Source organism: Hylobates moloch, unplaced genomic scaffold (genome assembly GCF_009828535.3).
Source record: "Hylobates moloch isolate HMO894 unplaced genomic scaffold, HMol_V3 SCAFFOLD_4, whole genome shotgun sequence".
Classification (NCBI taxonomy): domain Eukaryota; kingdom Metazoa; phylum Chordata; class Mammalia; order Primates; family Hylobatidae; genus Hylobates; species Hylobates moloch.
Window position 1 is genome coordinate 136,023,515 of NW_026652279.1, and position 14,943 is coordinate 136,038,457.

A 14,943-nucleotide genomic window follows, 5' to 3' on the forward strand; every position below is an offset into this window, starting at 1 on the left:
ATCAATGAACAGAGGAACATTGGAAGGTGGAACCTCAGGAAGGGGAAGAAGTGTCCTGCAATTTAGACAATGCTCAGGGATCCTGGATAAATGAAGTCATGGATGGAGTTAGCTAATCTCAGCACTCTTAAACTTAACTCGAAATTACTTTGCTTTGGTATTAAAATTACTTGAGCCAGTATTTATGAGAATTCTGCCTTATTCAATAGATTAAAAGAAAAATATCTGGGACAAAACCTCATGGTTTCAAAGAAGCAGTGACTGAGCCTCAAACTCTACCTATCCTTTGGGGACTGTCCTATAGTTCATTTCCCCCAAAAGCCATCTCACCTACTTTACTTTCCCTTAAGATTAGTAGCTCTTGGCTGGGCATGGTGGCTCACACCTATAATCCCAGCACTTTGGGAGGCCATGGTGGGAAAATCACCTGAGGTCAGGAGTTCGAGACCAGCCTGACCAATATGATGAAAACCCGTCTCTACTAAAAATAATAATAATACAAAAAGTATCTAGACGTGGTGGCATGCACCTGTAATCCCAGCTACTCAGGAGGCTAAGACAGGAGAATCGCTTGAACTCAGGAGGCGGAGGTTACAGTGAGTGGAGATTGTGCCATTGCACTCCAGCCTGGGCACCAAGAGGGAAACTCCATCTCAAAAAATATATATTAGTAGCTCTTAGTAACACACAGTTGAACAATAATAACATGCATTAAAAAATGTTTTATGATTCTGGAGAAAGTTGCAAAGATAGTTCAGAAAGTACATATATACTTTCTCCCACTCCCCCACAATATTAATTAGGGGTATGTTTGTCTGTCACAACTAAAAATTTAACACTAGTATATACCATTAATTAGACTACAGACTAGATTCCGATTTCAGTAGTTTTTCCATTAATGTTTTCTCTGTTCTAAGATCCAATTCAGGTTACCAAGTTGCAATGAGTTGTCATGTCTCTTTAGCTCCCTCTAGTCTGTAACAGTTTCTCCATCCCTCTTGATTTTTATGATATTGACCAGTAGAAGTGTAATAGGCAAAGAGTTAAAATATAAATTTTTTTTTCTTAACAAAAGAGTATTGCCCAGGTATTTTGTAGAATATTCTTCAATTGGTGTTTCTCTGGTGTTTTCTCACAATTACAGTAGAATTATATAAAGAATAATTTTCATACCTTTTACCCAGAGATAAGGTGTTCTCTCATGATAAGATAGATACCAGGGGGCACATGATATCAACATGACTTATCACCAGTAATATACACCTTGGTCACTTGGTTAAGATGGTATCTTCTAGGAGTCTTCATTACAAGATTTATATTTTATCAATTCTATCTTCTATTCTTTGGAATCCAATGACTAAGTTCAGCCTACACTCAAAGGGACAGAAATTAAGATCTACCTCCTGGAAATGGAATATATATATGTGTATATACATATTTTATAGTTTTTCTATACAGGAGACTTTTTTCTTTCCTCCCATTGAGTTATTTATTCAATCACTTATTTATATAAGTATGGTCTCATGGATACTTTATTCTTTAGATTACAATCAAATTCTGTTGTTTTGTTGCTCAAAGTTAACATTATTTTTTGTTTTGTTTTCTAAACAGAGTCTCACTCCATTGTTCAGGCTAGAGCGCAGTGGCACGATTATGGCTTACAGCAGCCTCTACATCCTGGGCTCAGGTGATCCCTCCACTTTAGCCACCCTAGGCTAATTTTTTTTTTTTGTATTTTTTTGTAGAGATGGGGTTTTGCCACATTGCCCAGAGTCGTCTTGAATTCCTGGGCTCAAGCAATCTGTCTGCCTTGGCCTCCTAAAGTCCTGGCATTACAGGTGTGAGCCATTATGCCTGGCCCAAGTTAACATTCCTATAACCTCCACCCTAAGAAAGTTTCCACCCTCCCTCTATTAAATTGTAAACCCCTGAATCTAGGCACATGCTATGTAGAATTACTTTGTTTTCATCAATAGCATCCAGCAAAGATCACTGAATAAATATTTGTTAAATACCTGTTGGTAGATGATAAGTAGAGAGATCATATATAGACAGATGTGTCTTTCTACTGCAGGTTAATCTATATAAAAACAATTTCAGCCAGGTAATTTCCTGTTCCAGTTTTCCCGATCTCAGGGCAAAAGATGTTTGAGAAATGGAGGGGAACATGAGCACACTTAAGGAAAAAGACAGTCTTAAGACAATTCTCAGAGGCAAAGAGTTGTTTATATCAACTTTTCTCATTCTTCAATATCACATCTGTGACTGTCTGGCCTTTCCCATAAAACTGCTTATTTACAAAAAGCCACATATTTTAGAAAATCAAGACCCTAAGGATTAATTTGTATACTATCTTAAAATTTTAAAAAGTAACATTTGCCCAACATAAAAATGAAAAACCGCAAATTTTAATTACTCTAATTTTTAAAAGTTACTATTGCAATAATCAATTTCAAAGCTGCATATTACTAATGAGGTAAACACACTATTCTGCTACTTGAAATTCTTGACCCTAGTGTACTAAAGATGTGAGATTGTCTAATTGGAATTCACCCCATCATGTACTATTACACTTATTAGCCAAGGGATGTGTTTGTAGATTCCTTTCTGTGAGCAAAATGCCAAGTGCTCAAAGGCCAAGTCTAAACAGTCAAAATGAAGCAGAATATCAAGTAATTATATAACAAATTCAGACAGTGTATATAACAATTACTGAGACCAAAACATTCATCCTTAGCTCTCGGACATTTGAGCTATCTATTTAAGTACTGGGCCAGCTCCACACAGAAATAATGTCGAGTTAAAAGTATTTATTCAGACAAACTTTAACAGGCTTGATTACTATTTATTCCTAAGAAAACGAAAGCTAAGGTTGTAGAGGTAACCACTGTATTATTATTAGAGTCAGAAAATAACTATAAGAGGGACAATTCCAGAACCTTAAACTAGGCGGGCAACAGAGTTGGAAGAATGTGGTGGTGGGTGGGTGCCAGCTCATCAGTAAAGAAAGTCTGCTTTTCTTTTTATTTCATATGTGAAGTCATCAGATTTGACAAGCTACTAGTCAAAGAAGGGCTTAATTTTCTAATATATCTTGAAATAGGATTTCTACTATTTTTCGTACAGGGCCGAAACTGAGGTGTACATGTTGTACACTGACAGCTTCCATAAATACTATTTTCTCTTTACTTACTTCAGGAAACACACCACCTGATTCCCAATTAACACAATGATGTACATCAAATGAAAGCCCTTGCTTTTTTGTTTCACTGTCATCCATCCGTAGTGTTCCTAGGCAGGGAAACATTTAAAGAAGCATCAGACAAGCATGAGTATTGGAAAGAAAAACTACACACACACACACACCTCACACGAGAGAGAGAGAGAGAGAGAAAGAGAGAGAATGAACCACTATTGTTCTCTCTTTTGCAAGTGTGCAGGTATTCTACATGGAGCGGGGAAAAAATACTCCAACTTCTTATATTTCTAGCACTCACTTCTGGCTCCTCTGTTTGCAGTAATTTCAAAACAGTTTCATTCAGCAACTGAGTAACATCAGAGGAGAAACCTCAGTCTTGGCAGGAAGCACTCGCTCTTTGCCTCAGAAAGCCTCTGGGATGAAAGAGGTCCTGTATGCTGCTGTTTGAAATTCTAATTCATTCCGGTGAGCAGTAGAAATAAAATTATTTGTTTAGGAAAGCAGAGTAGGGGCAGCAAAGTCAGATACCAGGAGTGCCTGGCTCCTTGCCAATTACCCAGCTCCCCTACACTCTTGTAACAGTGATCCAGGAGGGTGCCATCTCTTTTGAGACCATGCTTCTCTGTCCCATTTCCATTACTTCTGATGCCCTCTACTTAAAAGGGTTCTTTAGGAATGTAAAGAGAAAATCTGATTATTGTTGTTTACAAATACTAATGTGGCACATCTTCCTCTGAAAATGACTTGATCAAAATTGATTTAGGTCAGAGTTATTTCATGATCAATCAATTAAGGTTAATTAAGAAAGGCAAGGCTGGTTAGGATGTGTTTTGTCCATGTTTATCCAGTGCTTAAATTGAACGGAGCCTTGGAAAGACAGATACTATATTCCTTTTCATATTTCCAATTACTACCTAGCAATGACCAAGCTTTTCTTTACCCTGGTATTCCACTACACATTTATAATAGGTAAACACTTTATCTTGCAATATTTGAGGTTTTGTTTAAATGGAAATCAATTTTTCTTTTGGCATTAAGGTACACAATATGGGTTAAAGTTATTATTAATAACCTTGAAATACACAGTGCCCTATAGTTCAGAATCTGAAATTCTGAAGGTATTAGAAGAATTATCTGGAGACAGACTTTACATTTTTAGACTTGCATAAGAAAAGGTAGAAGAAACTTAATATTTATATTTCACTAAAAGATATAGAGCTTTCTTCAAAGTTTAAGACATTGTCAATAATATTACACGAAATTGTGTAAGGAGGAAAGCATATTAAAATGTCTAATGATAGGAGATCAGAGAAAGACAAAATCAATTTGATATTTAGATGATTTAACTAAAGGGAACAAATATATGTATATACATGCTTACTTAATGTCTTTGGACATGAAAAAGTACAATTATAACTAATGATAGGGGGCATGTTTCACCAAAAGTAGCTAGATATTCCCTCTGTTGGGGAATATCATGCTACACTGACAGCAGCCAAGAAGTAAACAAAAATGAGTAAGTGGACCCATGACAAGCTATGGACAGCAAGTCCTTAAAGACCTCAGCATCTGCTCAGCTCCAGCCAATTAAGCATAATGGGATAGCAGCGCAGTGTTGCTATTACTATTAATTTCTAAAGAGAAGTATAAAACTTAGATTTTTATACACTCATTTGTTTTTTTAAACACTGAAAATTCTCTTTTTTTCCCCAAAATTTGCCAGCCAAAAGAAACAAGATTGGATTAGGCCCCCAGGAAGCCAGCTTACCCCACACATTTAAAAGGATCCTAGAGGAGCCAAGATAGATAACACTGGGTAGATAATCAAATGTCACTCATTGAGTACAACGGTACAGTCAGTTCATGAAGGGTGCAAATGCAACCTTCAAGGATGCTCCAATTAAAATTACTGATCAGCTCTCGATGTGCTATATCTACATCTTTATAGCAATAATGAATTTACAGTTTCACGTTAATGTATGATGATGATGATGAAGTCTGTTTTTATGAGCCAATTTGCTTCCTATGGAGAAATGGAAAAGTAATTTACTGTGTTTGGCCAGGACTGCCCAAATTTAGTGCCAGGCAACGTCTGATAGAAACTTGGGCACAAGAATGTCATAGGCTCTAGGGCTGAACCAAACAAGGTTCTTTTTTGTTCTATGATTCCAAAAGATTCTCTGAGAGAAAAGGGCAAGATTAGGCTTCAGAGAAAAGAGCCCTTGGTTCCAGAGTAAGGAATCAGGCAGTTTATCAGTTTTTCAAGCAAGAGAAAGGTATGCCACACAGATATAGAATGGTCAACCAATAGAAAAACTAAGATGGAACAAGGTATAGCATTAAAGAGGAAATCTCTGAAGGTCTCAATACCACTTACACACTACAGCATCCTTTTTACAGATAATGCTTACCAATCCCATAGAGGAGAAAGGGAAATATTAAAGGAATACAAAGGGACCAGACAAGGTTAGATCTGGGAAAGTCCTGGAACTCCATGGAAGTATAATTGTGCACCAGCAGATGATTAAATACAAGTATGAAATGTGAAGGAATTTGGATGCTGCTCTATGTTTGATATAATACATTTGTATTTATATTTCAAAAATACTTGAACTCAGTTGCAGGTAGATATAAGTTACAGCTCTGTGTTGCTCCAAGGTGGTGTTTGTGCCTATCATTTTAAGCCTTTACAATTGAATAACACTTTAAAGATATAAAGAAAAACTTCTTTGGCAAAAAGGTAAGGGTAAAACTAGGAGTAGAAAATTCATTCTTGAATGACAATTAGGTGAGCCAATAGGAACACCCCCCCAAAAAAGGACAGGATGAAGACTCCCCCAAGTCCCATAACATTCAGTATATTTTCTTGAAAAGGCCATTAACACAGGTCTAAATCAAAGTGAGTGGCATGTATGATATTCCCCCAGTGTCATCATAATCTTAGCACAGTCTTATAAATCAATGAAGCAACACAATCATATAAACAGTGTAAAACCACAGCATAAAACTGTGTACTGCATGTGATAAGGCCACTACCTCTTTAGAATCTAAGTTGATTTTTTAAGGGATGTCTAGAGGGTCATGAAATCCATTTTTTGCCTCATGTAAGCACTGATTAGTCTTCTTCCAATCTCCAACCTGCCCTCATTTTTGTTCTTTGCTTCACATTGAGCAGTTATACCCTGTCTGGGCAGGATGTTCTTTGTCTTAATTCCAAACCCATTTCACAATATGAGACTCCAGGCAACCTTTAGTATCAGTGACTTCTACTCAGGTATAAAAGCTCTTTAAAGTCTACCAAAAATCATAGAATTCATGCCTATATGAAATGTTTTATAGATGACCATTTCATTTCAAAATGGCAGAGTGAATTAGAAATAGAACTGTGGTTATACCTTTTAGCCCTACTTAAAATATCAGCATATCTATAATCTTTAAAGGTAACTGTAGCTTTTTCTAATCTAAAACTTTCAGCATAATTATCCTTCATGCTTATAAAATTCACTGCCATCAGATACACTTGCTCTATATTATTTATATTAACTTTAAGGTTTTTTCACTTTTTTTACATTTTAAGGAATTGTTTGCTTTGTACATTTATTCAAATGTAACACTGAGTTCTTAGGGGTCAAGTATAATGCCAATTTATTCTAGCCACATAATATCACTTTGAAAGCAGATAGGAGATAAGCTGTGAGTAAAAAACCATTTTTTAGTACAGAAACTTTTTTTCTTTTTTTTTTTTTTGAGACAGAGTCTCGCTCTATCGCCCATGCTGTAGTGCAGTGGCGCGATCTCGGCTCACTGCAAGCTCCGCTCCTGGGTTCACCCCATTCTCCTTAATACAAAAACTTTTTTACAGAAAATACAGAACTGTCATGTATTGAATCACATCCATTCAACATTCAAATATTGAAATCCTAAACCCCAGTGCCCGAAAATGTGACCTTATTTGAAGATAGGATCTTTACAGAAGTAATCGAATTTAAGTGACGCCGTTAGGGTGGGCTTGATCTAACGTGACTGGTGTCTTCATAAAAAAGGGAAACTTGGACACAGATACATATAGAAGGAAGAAGATGTGAAGAGGCATAAAAAGCCTATTAACATCTATAAGATGAAGAGAAAGGCCCACAGCAGATCCTTCTCTCACAGCCTCAAAAGGAACCAACCCTACTGACATCTTGATTTTGGACTTCTAGACTTCAGAACTGTGGACTTTGAGTAAGGAAGATTACCCTCCGTAATGTGAGTGGCTTTCACCCAATCAATTGAAGACCTTAACAGAACAAAGAGTGACCTCTCCTTTCACCCAATCAACAAAAAGTGTCCTCCCCTAAGGAACAAGGGATTTTGACAGAAGACTGTCTTTGGACTTGAAGTGCATCTCTTCCTTGAGTTTCCAGCCTGCTGTCCTACCCCATCAGATTTTGGACTCACCAAGCTTCTACAATTCCATGTACCAATTATTTAAAATCAATATTTCTCCTCCCTCCCTCTCTCAACACACATATCCTATTGATTCTGTTTCTCTAGAGACCCTAATACATTAAGCACCTACTATAAATGATAATATATTTAATATTTGTGATCCTAACAATAAGCCAGGAAATTCATTGGGCACTTAACATAGGTTATTTCAGTAGAGACTAATACAGTCTTGATGTCGACACTTATTTTCCAAAATTTACATGAGGAAACTGAGGCACAGAAAGGTCAAGTAACTTGCCCAAGTTACTGAGCTAGAGATTCTGCCATAGAATCTCATAGAATTTCTGCTGAAATAGAACACAGGCCCTTAGCTACTGTGCTATAGTAGCCAACACCAGGCACTGCACTGTGTCCAGGGGATAAAATAGTGCAGTAGACATGGTGCCTGGCTTCAGTAGGTATTACACATACATAGAATAAATCTAGCACTATGGTGAGTGCCCCAGAAGTGTTTGTTCAGTTGCAGTACGTAAGCATAAAATACTAGGCCATCAAGTACCAAACAGAACCAAACAGGTACCAAATTTTGATGAAGTAAATGCCATGAACTACCATATCAGATACCATTCAAGTGTCAGGAAAAGGCAGAGCTCTAATGACCACAGAAGGCAACAGTGGCCATATTACCGCAGTACATACGTAAGTTGTATGGACCTGGTGTAAAAATTTAAAGGGGCAATACATTGTATGTAAAAGTAGCTCTACCTTGCACCTGGAAATTATTGAACCTGAGGAAAGAATGATGCTCAGACAGAATAATGTTTGTCTCTAGGGAGAAAAATGAGCTAGATATGTTTTAATATTTTTTCCTCCTGTATATTTCAAGGTTTATAACTCCCAGAGAGGTGTGTGTGCATCTCTGTCTGAATGCAGGCTCATTATGTTCAGAACCAACACTGGAGCAATGTGTTCTGCAGGTGCGACGTTTTGTTTTTTTTTTTTCCAGCAAAACCATTAGTCCACCAGGAATTGCCCATTAAACGTGTGTCTTTTTACAACCAGCTAGATCACTTCCTATTACTCATAACAGGATTATTTACAAATGAGACGCTGAAAGGGTAAGGTTGTCTGCCTCAGCCAAGGTACCTTCTGTTCTATTAAAGAATATATAAAAGTAAGTAACAGAAAGGAAATACATCCTGCCAGTTAACAAGATGCGGGTTAAGGGCCAGAGGCAAACCCAGGGCCCTTAAACTAGCCAATCATTAACTGCTAGGAAATGCCTACGGAGGGGTCGCCTCTGGTGATATAGGAGAGAGAAGAGGAACCTAGGAAAATATCTATCTCTGCACGAGTGGCAAAGCTGAAGGACTCAAGAAGACAAATAGAACCATCCAAGCAACGCTTTCCCTCAGTTTTCAGCTGAAATCAGTTCCACAGTACTACGTGTTTTTCATGGAAAGAAAATCATAGCACTCCCCTTTTCCTTCCTTGGTTTTTCGTTTCTAAAACCATTCACTTTCTCTTCCTCAATGTAATGGCATACTCTACATGTAGGATCTGATTACAGATCTGGACTAAACCTTAGGAATTTTAATAAAACAACTTACGATGAATGTCTATACTGTGTTATGCTTCATTTTGGTTTATAAATTGCATACAGTGCTGTTCTGTTTTGACCAGGGACTAAAATGAAACCAAATCTCTACAAAATACCTAGGTTGGGCCAATCTTACAGCACTAGTAAATTTACTCCCTAGAAACATTCACAACATGCCGTTCCTACTTGATTAAAGATTAAAACATCAATTTTGGTTTGAAACAGCCTTCTGCCTGGAGCTGCTGATTTGATGTATTGCTTTTGGCTTTGGTTTCCAAAATGTCAGCGGTTGGAGACACCGAAAAAAAGTAGAAGGATCTGCAAGGGTTCCGGAAAAAGAAATCAGAGGTTTCCTTTTACTGCTGTGTCCCAAGTTCCTTCCTCCCAACTCCCTAACTTGGTAGTCTGATTTCTATGATACTTCTTGCACGATCTTTCTCCACACGTTGTTTCTGCTTTGTCTTTGCCCACCAACACACAGGGCTCCAGAGTTCTTCGAAAACCACCAGAAATAATCAACCAACACCAAACACAGTAGAAAGCAATGGAGATACTTCCCTATGATCAAATCAAGAATAATAAGGAGGGTTTTACATCATTTAACCAATTTCTTAATTTTAGTATGTCTCTCTGCTCAGATATCCCCGCTTTTGCTATCAAGAAGGGGTATATTTGCATAATCTTTCCTGATTCAGTGCTCAATCTTTCTCAGATTGTTACAAGCCATTAGCCATTGCCCTAAACTTGCACGAAAACCTAATATTAGCAGTGACTACCCCTTAGAAAACAGATTAGTTTCTGTCTGTTATTAATCATCCATTTGGCTTGAGCTGCTCATTAAAACACCCCTTCCAGGCACATACACACTTTCAATGCAAAAAATCTGGAAATTTTCTCCATCTTTGCCACATCTGTACTTCAAGCATGTGGACCCTCCAACATGGGCAATGTTTTAACTTACTCTTGCGAGGTAATTGCTTATGTAGAGTATTTAAATAAGGAACAGGGAATCAGTGCTAACAGAAGCCTAGGGAAGAGAGAGGGAAAGGAAGTGACTGTGTGAATATCCCTTCTTAATTCAATATCGAATACATTTTACTGCTATGGAAAGTTCACTGTTATTATACAGAGAAATTCAGAGGAAATACATTAGAGATGTCACTCTCAGTGAACGCCCTTCTAGTTTGGTAAATTTCATTATGGACCCTCACTCTGGTCCGGAATTTTTGGTAGCGTGGAAAGTGGGAATGTCTGTCCTTACTCCAAGTTTTAAAAACGGATTAAAGGAAGAAGAGAGCTACGTTTTACATAGAATTCCCTTTTTGGAAGAAGTTAACAGTATTTCTTTTCTCCATAATCTTAATAAATTTTACTTCCTTATCAAATTTAGACATCTTCATATTTCAAGTTTTTATTAACAATCATTTTCTGGCAATGTTAATAAGGCAAAGATAGTTATTACTATATATGGTCATTGAATATGTTTTTTATACATGTGTCATGTTATTGTTTTAAAATATATAACATGTGTAATCTTATTTCCAACTTTTAAGTTCTGGGATACATGTGCAGAATGTGCAGGTTTGTTCCATAGGTAAACGTGTGCCATGGTGGCTTGCTGCACAGATCATCCCATCGCCCAGGTATTAAGCCTGGCATCCACTAGCTATTCTTCCTGATCCTCTCTGTCCTCCCATCCCCCAACCCTGACAGGCCCCAGCATGTGTTGTTCCAACTGCCATGTGTCCATATGTTCTCATCATTTAGCTCCCACTTATAAGTGAGAACATGCAGTATTTGGTTTTCTTTTCCTGCGTTAGTTTGCTAAGGATAATGGCCTCCAGCTCCATCCATGTCCCTGCAAAAGACATGATCTCATTCCTTTTTATGGCTTCATAGTATTCCATGGTGTATATTTACCTCATTTTCTTTATCCAGTCTATCAATGGTGGGCATTTAGGTTGATTCCACATCTTTGCTATTGTGAATAGTGCTGCAATAAACTCCCACCAACAGCATAAAAGTGTTCCTTTTCCTCTACAACCTTGCTGGCATCTGTTATTTTTTGACTTTTTACTAACAGCCATTCTGACTGGTGTGAGAAGGTATATATTTATATTAACATATTATATATTACAAAATATTGTATATGTATACTTTATTAGAGTAAGTTGACTCTGGATACAGATGCTTAAAGTAAGTTTTATGACACTTTAGCATCAGCTATCAATGTTAAACATCTAAGCTTTCTAGGGTAGACCATTTTAAGTGACCAGTGTATGAGAACAGGGCAGGTCAACCAGAATTGAGAAAAATTTGGTTTTTGTAAATTGTTTTGGGTTCCTTGGCATACTAAGTATAAGGTATATATAAACCTAATGTAGGTAATATAAACCTAATGTAGCTCAAATTCTCCAATAAGTTAAATGAGGCATGTTATTCTTCTTTATTTCTGCCCTCAAATTACCATTCTGGAGGAGACTACAGTTGTTTCATGCCATGCCATCAAAAATTACATATTCAAAACATAAATCATATCATTAGCAATTAAATGGCACTCTGTATTTACCTGAAATTTTAATGTCAGTAATTTTTTTAGCTCCTGTGTATGTTTCTAATTGGAAAAAATATTAGGATTTCTATTTTGCTGGTAGAAAAATGTAGTTTTATATAGTGAGTGATTATTAAAAAAAAAAGTAAAGTTAGTCATAGAGAGAGGATTCCCCTTTAACTGCTGTTTCCTCATTCTACCCTCATTTAACTCAATTCCCATAGTAAGACCATTCCTTATCACACCAGATGTCTCTAGTCCTTTTATAAACGAGCTGGGTTTGGGAATAGAGATATGTTTTGCATGCATAATGAAGGTAAATTTTCCAATCTAAAAATCAGATCTTTGGGACAGCTTGACATCAATTCATCAATCACTGTAACTGCTCCAGCTCTATGACAATTAGTTCATTTCTTGTCATTACACATGTCAGTAAATACTTTTCCTTCAGATCAGTACTTGTTCTTGTCATTTACTAAGGCATGTAGAGCTTTGTCTAATGCCATGCCAAGACTTTTTTTGTGAAATGACTACAAAAAATAACTCCAAAACTTTGTTGAGGAAGCTGAGGAGGAATCACACAGCCTGCTTGCCCCAAAATATCAACCACATTTCACCCAAGTTATCCAAATTAAAAATATTTTTCTGAGTTTCAAGACCTGTCATAATCATAAGTGGGTAGCCCCATATTGTAAGAATGTCCAAAGATCATTATAATGTTTCCTGTCTTATGTTTAATAAAAAAGAAACCATAGTTAATTTGTCCTGACATATCCTCTGCATGACTTTCTGTAAATTATGGTCTAGCCACAAAATTAAGCTAGGCTCTTGTGGAGTCTAGCGACTTGATAGCAAGACTGCAGTCACTTAAAAATTATCTAAGTGGGGACAGACTCCTGGAGAGAATAACCCACAGAAATTATTGGATGCATACAATATTTTAAGAAGAAGGAAACAGTTACAGAAGAGTACATGCACATGATTCTCATTTAAATATATTATACACATATTACAGTATATAGTGACAAATATGTATTTGTTGTGTGCACTGACAAAAAGTCAGTTTCTCTCTGTGTGGTTAGATAATGGGTCTTTTAAATTTCCTTCTTTATACTTTAGTCTTCCAATTTTTCTATAATAGGCATTAACTGATATATAATCAGGTAAGTGTCCTAAAAATAGAGAAATAGATGTATAAGCAACAATAAAAATTCTAAGATTACAAAGGCTATGTCTTTAAATTCCCTGAAAAGAAAGGCTATGTTTTTAAAAACACACTAGGAGAGTGGTACTGTATCTTCAGGATTCTGAAAATAATGTAAAGACCTGGTAAATGAGTGGCTGAAAGTGAAATATGAACTAGAGATAGACAGTTGTTAAGGCAAAACAAAGAAAAAGTAGAGATTTTTTTAAAACACAGAGTTAATAGTGGTATCTTAATCATATCTCCTCTTTGAATAATTACAAGTGATTGCAGCTTGCTGGGCCCAGTTAAATCGATTCATAATTATATCACTTAATTTTAATGAAACTAAAGGAAGCCAACTCGCACAAAATAGGTGTCTTTAAAATATTCTATCAAAGGAACTACAAATAGCAACTAAAACTAATCACTCATGCTCAAGTAAATAATAAAATCACAGAGCTTACATCTGCCACTCCTTATCTGAGATCTCCATTGGACTACATTGCCATCTTAGAAGGAATGACCATCAGATAAGTAGAAATAATCAGGAAGACTATTTGGAATATGTGTGTGTATACTTATACTTCATAAGTTAATCTCATTCAATGTGTATTCTTGGCTTTAAAATAGTAATGATAGTATAAAGCCATTATATTAATAAAAATATTAAAAAATGAACAGCCAGGACATAAAAACAGACCATGACAATTTTAAGGGAAAAAGTCATAGTTATCGTCACTACAGTATTTTATCAAATTTCTCTATTAAATCTATGGCAACTGTTTGAAGTCTCTTTTAAGGTTCTTTCACTTCATTGTGAAAACCAAATTCCACATATCAGTGAAGAAAGTCTCCTTCCTGCAATAGATAGTAGAGTGGACTGCAATAATGGGCTAAAAATAATAGAGAGATGATCTAAAACCATTTCTTTTCAACATACACTGCTGGAAGACAGAAAATATTGCTGGAAATGGAAAGAAACAAGCCACAAATCACACATTGTGGGAGATTTGTTTTTTTTTGGATGAAGCTATGGATTATGCTATGTTTCAGTCTATGGTATTTGCTATATGCTGTTTCAATAATGAAATATACAAAGAACTACTTTTTTGTGAGCCACTGAGGATGGTTGTTTGGTCTGAATGTAACCATTCATAGACTATATATGCCTGTGACTGGAATGGAGATGGGAATCTGCATTCAGAGCTCAGAGATACTCCAGCTTGTGAAATGTATCCGCTGCCTCATTCTGAGGCATGCTACTGCAGCAAATAATTAAAACCAGAAGCAAAGTGCCCAAAATGCTACAAGATGCCAATTAGATCACCTGCTGCACAACTCTGATCACCTGTAATGCAATACAAATGAGGAACCTTCAAGCTGGGCAAGAGAGGGACCCTATCTTTAGGGGGTGCCCCAGGTTTATACCACCAAAGGGGATTTATTGTTAATCATGGAGAAATACTTAAAATATTTAATTGCATGGGGAATGAACATACACATCTTTTAAAGCACACAGAATCACTGGGTATTTCATTGCAAAATATTTAAAAGAGGTATCAAAGAATAATTTGTGTATTTTTATTTTGCAAAAGGCAAAAGTGTCAGTTTTGCCAACCTTTAATTTGATGAAAAGTAGTAATCAGCAATATATTACCCAGAATTATTTCTTGAGACAGGATCTCACTGTCACCCAGCCTGGAGTGCAGCAGTGCGATCATGGCTCACTGCAGTCTCAACCTCCTGGCTCAAGCAATCCTCCTGCCTCAGCGTCCCAAGAAGCTGGGGCTACAGGCACATGTCACTGTATCTGGCTAATTTTTTAAATTTTTTGTAGAGAGAGTCCTACTATGTTGCCCCGGTTGGTTTGGAGCTCCTGGGCTCAAGCAATCCTCTTGCCTTGGCATCCCAAAATGCTGAGATTACAGGTGTAAACCACCGCACCCGGCCCAGAAAATGTTTCTGGGAGGGGGAAA